This window comes from Gekko japonicus, unplaced genomic scaffold, assembly GCF_001447785.1.
Source record: "Gekko japonicus isolate JY-2015 unplaced genomic scaffold, Gekko_japonicus_V1.1 scaffold123, whole genome shotgun sequence".
Lineage (NCBI taxonomy): Eukaryota > Metazoa > Chordata > Lepidosauria > Squamata > Gekkonidae > Gekko > Gekko japonicus.
Window position 1 is genome coordinate 1,612,896 of NW_015169176.1, and position 7,089 is coordinate 1,619,984.

Genomic DNA, 7,089 nt, shown 5'->3' on the forward strand with positions numbered 1-7,089 from the left:
CCCGCCGAATTGTCATTTTTCTTCCATGGCTTCAAAATTTCTGCTCCCACTACATCACAGACTCCTGAACCTTACCAACTTTTGCTCCTGGGCGGTCAGGAAACAGTGTGTGTGTGCGGGGTAGGGGGCAAAGGAGGATTGTACAATCCCTTGACCTTCAAACCTGTTATTTCTTAATCTTCTCCCACATAGAGGGCTGCCAGGTCTCGGTCACCCGCCACTGCCCTGAGTGGTGGAAGAAGAATTAAAAAAAACATAGCAATGTCAGCTACATCGCAACGTTTCTTCTAGGAAAGCCCCAAAAGTGACATAGTTGCAGGAAATTCTGTGGTTTTACACTCACTCCTCACCATTTCCCCACTAACTCTCCTGATGGTCGCCAGGATCGGCCAGGCAATTTGCTATGGCACGTGGGATCTGCTGCTTTATCACAGAAGACAGACCACTGCTGACATGTCGGCCAAAAAATATCCATTGACCTCTGGATTTTTAAAATCAACTCAAAAGTTGAAGTAGGGTGCAGGATAAAGCCTGCATCTGATTGTACAATGTCAGAACATGCAAGGAAGATTGCATGTTCAAATGATATACCACCCCCCCCCCCGACTGGGTAGCTTTGCAGGTCCTGTTCTCCCAAATAGGGGTGTTCAGTTTTTTTCTTGTTATTTTTCCATTCGGGTCTATTGGACACACACAAAAAATTGGGATTCCTGAAAAATCCTAAATCCCAACACTGGTAAGGTATCTAGATCCAGGATTTTTTGGAAATCCCAATTTTTTTTTGGGGGGGGGGGCATTCCCAATAGACCCAAGAAGGGGGAAAAAATGAGAAAAAAGCAGTGGCAAAGCTGCAAAATCGCTCCCGCCACTCAGTTGTTTTTCAAGCTTTCTTCTGCAGTCTCTTTAAATGGGACTGCACAAGAGAGCCCGAGCTGAGCCGGTGGGGAGACTGTTCCCTGTCAACTTGGCTGTTTTTTGGGCTGCCTACTGGAGTCCCTTTAAACATGCCCTGTTTAAAGAGACTGCACAAGAAAGCCCAAAAAATAGCGGGAGCAATCTGCTTCAGCTGCTCGGCTGTTTTTGGAACTTTGCCAATCTTTTCCCAAAAAATCCCAGCCACCTTTGGGGTGCCAAAATATATTTCAGGTATATTTTCAGCTAAGGTAGATCCAAATGCACACACCACTACTCCCAAGTCTCATAGGGCAGTGCTCAGATTCGGAATGATCTTGAAACTTCACGGAATCCTCTGATGTTTATCATGACCTCCTACACCCCTCCCATTACCAGCGGATCAGATCCGGAGTAGCAGAGAGCAACTTTCGCAGCTCCCCCATCACCCAGCAGCCCAAACCCAGTCTCATTCTGTTCCACTGCTCACGTTGGCACAGAGTTTGCACAGCGCGGAGCTTCAGAGCTGTTCTGTAGACAGAATTCTGGATGGAATTCAGGGCCTCTGTGAAGAAAATGCACAAATGCCACCATCATAGGATGCTTGTTTTACTGCCATTTAAAAAAGGCCACCTTTTCTAGTGAGAGTTAAAAGGACGCCGTGCCCAGGAATGTGGGAGGGGATTCTAAACTGGGATGTGGTGGGATCTGTCTGCAGGGATGCTTTTTGGGGATTGGATGTGCGTAGGATTCTTGTTCGTTTATTTACTTAATTTATACCCTGCTATCTTCCCAAATGGGGACCCAGAGTGGCTTGCATCATTCTTCCCTCCTCTATTTTATCCTCACATCAACCCTGTGAGGGAGATTAAGGCTAAGTGTGTGTGACTGACCCAAGGTCACCCAGCAAGTTTCCACAGCAGAGGGGGGATTTGAACCTGAGTCTACCAGATCCTAGTCTGACATTCTAATCACTACACCGCACTGTACATCTGTGCATATGTACTCCTTTATGTTCTAGATTGTATTCATGGGTGCATGTAGGAGTATAAGCATGTTGGGTGGGGGTGTGAAATTATGTGTGACTGCATACACGTTACAAAGAAACCACATGGAAATGTGTCTCTATGCCACAGAGCAGGCAACTGCTAGGGCAGAAGGCACTGCACAACTTTGGCCCCGGTCACATGGAGGATTTGCCGCGCTAAAGGCACGAATGTCAGGCAGATTTTCGGAGCGCGATCACACCGCAACATCTGGGAAGCGTAGCACACCCGTGGCCAACCCATGGCATCCCACCGAAGATGCACAGTAAAAAACTACCTTGGAAAGTGCACTACTATCCAGAAAACGCGGGGCAGGGGTGGGCGTCTGATCGTGGGAGCGCTAGTATCCCATGGCATCCGGCGCCCGTCCATGTCCCGTTGCAAACTGAATGTTTTTCATAAGCGCATGCACACAAACATGTAACTGAAAGTAGTGCTGCTCTGCAGAACTGCGCATGCACACAAACGCGAAATGCTTGCTGCACCGCTTCTTTGCCATGCTCCAGCATCGCCATGTGTTTGCCAGCTAACAGCCTAAGCGTGAAGACTCGGGGGACCGTGTGATCGGGCTACCGCGCTTAATTTTGCTCCAGGGCGAACAGCCACGCCCCCCGTCACGTTATCTGGCCTGTGTGACCGGGGCCTTTGGGTATTTCTGAGTGTGCACCTAGTCTCATTTAAAATGATAGCTCCCCACTTTTAAATCAATGCTCAAGCAGAACTCCAACCCCACTTTTAATGCGATAACCAGGCATTTTGGGGGACGCACAAGGCACCATTTAATATTTACCTTGTTGATCTATATCCATCTTATGAAGGCTGCAGACAGGAAGACAGTAGCGGACTCCCTGTAACCAAACAAATCCTGATGTCACATTATAGTGGCCAAGCAGCGGAAACGAAATATCCGACTAGCACGACTCACCTGGGACAGAGACAGGATAACCTTGCATGAACAACAGCTCATTTAGCAGCTAAAGGGAGAAATCATCACTTCACCCGGGGTATTACCTTTTACATGCAGCAGACTGAATAATACTAAGATGTGACACTTCCATAACAAAAATCCCCGATATTGGATTCTAAGCTCCCACTGAACTGGAATATATGAAATACTTGTGGCTACAATTATACTAGTAAAATGATACATGTTCAGAATGCTTGCAGCTGGGCCTATTACATTTCCCCCCATCCTTTCCCCAAGGAGTTCCAGTGGCAGAATTTAAATAATGGATAAAATAAACTGCAGAGGTGGTGGTGGTGGGGAGTCATGGTAAACCAGTGTAAAGGTAAAGGTTCCCTTGCTCGAAAGCCAGTCGAATCCGACTCTAGGGTTGCAGTGCTCATCTCCGTTTCAAAGTCAAAGAGCCAGCGCTGTCCGAAGACGTTTCCGTGGTCATGTGGCTGGCATGACTAAACGCCGAGGTGCACGGAACGCTGTTACCTTCCCACCGGAGTGGTACCTATTTATCTACTTGCAATTTCTTGCTTTCGAACTGCTAGGTTGGCAGGAGCTGGAACTAGAGATGGGAGCTCACTCCATCTTGCGGCACCCGGGTCTCGAACTGCTGAACTACAGTCCCTCTAAAACAAATATTGGTAAGAGATCAGTCCTAAGTAGTTTCTACTCAGGATCCTGCCCAGATCTATTCAATAGGGTTTCAGAAAAGTGTCTGCAGAAAGTGCACTGTGAAAGAAGCAAATACATGAATGGTAACATGGGGGGGGGCAACTGAATCTATTAAAGCTTTCTGTGTCTCCTTCAATACTGCATAGCTGCATGCTGATTGTTTTTACCCTCTTCCAGACACCCGTCAAGAGCAGACAGGATTCAAGGCCCTCACAAGGGTTCACAGGTGTGAATTAAAAAAGCAAGTACTACAGCAGGAAATATAACGTATTTAAGTAACTAGAGGAGTACAGTAATATGAAAGCCACCTCACCTGTTTCCTTTTCTTTCAATGGCACTCAACAACTGCACATGCTAGTTCTGCTTCGGTGAAGGCCTTACCTTGATGGTAGCAAGCTAGCTACTGAAGGTCTCCGGGGCCCTCGAGTCACCAGAACAATATTAATTGTAAGCTGATTCCCCAAGAGAAGAGGTTTCATCTTAAAACAGCCAGTCCAGTTACTGCTTCACAATAAAATGCTTTGAAACGTTCAGTGGTAGGCCTTTCCTTCCATCAGTTGTTCCCCCTCTGCCCAGCAAAAAAAATTAAAGCGCAATCAATTAATAATGCATATTGTGAATAATTGAAGACAAAGAGCATCTTTGATCTCTCTTTCAGTAGGCCATTTCACACAGGTTCACCTTCTGCCTGCCTAGAACATGAGATTCAAGCATCTCCCGGTTGCTGGGGGACGCTGTGCTGCTATGGAGACAGATGAGGAAGGAGGAAGTAATTCTCATTAACACAGGAAGAAAAACATTCAATCCCAATGAGTCGCAGTGCTGGCTTCAAACTGGAAAAACAATTCCCATCCTTTTCCAAACTGGAGTGCCTTTTAAAAGGATGTTTTAAATTCAGTTTCTGCAATTTTCAATAATCAGAGTCTGGAGAGCTTTAACACAACTAAGGCTTCGGAAAGGAACAATGAGGTGGTCTTCTAAAAGATGTTGAACTTCTTGGTGTATTTGGAACCTGGTGTACCACAATCACATTTTAACCATCCAGAATGTTAACATTACTAGCTATGATATATATCAGCCATACTTTAAAATGAAGTGGTTACAGGTATCATAACGATGGCTTGGGATCTATGTAGCCCACAGCCAATGTTTCTTTACCAGGCACAGAATCAAAGATCTGTCATATCTGATTACCAATTTCTGCAATAAATCATAGTTATGGAGTTACAATGCAGTACTAAACCCTAGACGCATAGCGCAACAAGATGCAAGCGGAAGAGCACCCTTTTACAGAAGGTGGAAGGATCAAAGGAAACATAGCCCCATCCACTAGAGAGAGAACTGTGGCATGCCCTGTAAAGGTAAAGGTTCCCTTGCTCGAAAGTTAGTCGAATCCGACTCTAGGGTTGCGGTACTCATCTCCATTTCAAAGCCAAAGAGCCAGCGCTGTCCGAAGATGTTTCCGTGGTCATGTGGCCGGCATGAGTTGCACGGAACGCTGTTACCTTCCCACTAAAGTGGTACCTATTTATCTACTTGCAATTTCTTGCTTTCAAACTGCTAGGTTGGCAGGAGCTGGAACTAGAGACGGGAGCTCACTCTGTCGTAAGAACATAAGAGCATAAGAGATGCCAATGTTGGATCAGGCCAAAGGCCCATCCAGTCCAACACTCTGTATCACACAGTGGCCAGAAATACCAGTGCCATCAGGAGGTCCACCAGTGGGGCCAGGACATTAGAAGCCATCCCACTGTTGACCCCCCCAAGCACCAAGATGACAGAGCATCACTTGCCCCAGAGTCCCTATCTATATACCTTGTGGCTAATAGCCACTGATGGACCTCTGCTCCATATGCTTATCTAATTCCCTTTTGAAGCCGTCCATGCTTGTAGCCGCCACCACTTCCTGTGGCAGTGAATTCCAAGTGTTAATCACTCTTTGAGTGAAGAAGTACTTCCTTTTATCCGTTCTAACCCGACCGCTCAGCAATTTCATGGAGTGCCCACGAGTTCTTGTATTGTGAGAAAGGGAGAAAAGTACCTCTTTCTCTACCTGCTCTTTCCCATGCATAATCTTATAAACCTCAATCATGTCACCCCTCAGTCGTCGTTTCTCCAAGCTAAAGAGCCCTAAGCGCCTTAACCGTTCCTCATAGGGAAAGTGTTCCAACCCTTTTATCATTCGAGTTGCCCTTTTCTGCACTTTTTCCAAAGCTATAATATCCTTTTTAAGGTGTGGTGACCAGAATTGCACACAGTATTCCAGATGAGGTCGCACCATTGATTTATATAGCGGCATTATGATATTGGCTGATCTGTTTACAATACCTTTCCTAATAATTCCCAGCATAGCATTGGCCTTCTTTATTGCAGTCACACACTGTCACGACATTTTCAGTGAGTTATCTACTACAACTCCAAGATCTCTCTCTTGATCAGTCTCTGCCAGTTCAGACCCCATCAACGTGTATTTATATTTAGGATTTTTGGTTCCAATGTGCATCACCTTGCACTTGGCCACATTGAACCCCATTTGCCATGTTGACGCCCACTCGCCCATCTTTGACAGATCCCTTTGGAGTGCCTCACAATCCTCACTGGTTTTCACCACCCTGAACAACTTCGTATCATCCGCAAATTTAGCCACTTCACTGCTTACTCCCAACTCCAAATCATTAATGAACAAGTTAAAAAGCAGTGGACCAAGTACTGATCCCTGCGGTACCCCACTGCTTACCCCCCTCCACTGAGAGAACTGCCCATTTATACTCACTCTCTGTTTTTTATTAATTAGCCAGTTTTTGATCCATAAAAGGACTTGTCCTTTTATCCCATGATTTTTGAGCTTACTTAGGAGCCTTTGATGAGGAACTTTATCAAAAGCTTTCTGGAAGCTTTTGTTCTTATGTTCTTAATCGACTATGGGGAGGGCTTTTTTTTGGCTCAGTGGCAGAGCATCTGCTTGGCATGCAGAAGGTCCCAGGCTCAATCCCTGGCATCTCCAGTGAAAAGGACCAGGGCTTTCCCTGAGACCCTGGAGAACTGTTCCCAGTCCGAGTAGACAGTACTGATCCTGATGGACTGAGGGTCTGATTCAGTATTATGCAGCTTCGTGTGTACGATTATGATAGCACTGAAGCCAGTTCAGTGGATATTTTATGTTAGGCTCCATCCCTACAAAGCCTTGTAACAAGATCTTGGACAGTTCTGGAGTGAATTGGAGACAAATGGGGTGCAAAACAAGAACCGTGGCATTATTTAAGTGTGAGCAGAGTCCTCATCTACTACAGCCAGGTTGTAGATGGAACTTTTGAGGGAACCTATTTGGGGCCAGCTGCTTTCTTTAACGTTTCTCACAAAAGACCGAGCTTAATTGTCACAACACATACAACACAAAACTCTACAACCAACGTCAATTCATACTATAACTCTAAAGAGATTTTTCTTTTAAAAAACCACTTCTTTCACACTCCGGCAAATATAAACTGTGTCGTTCTTGTATTTTTACAAATTCATATCTAC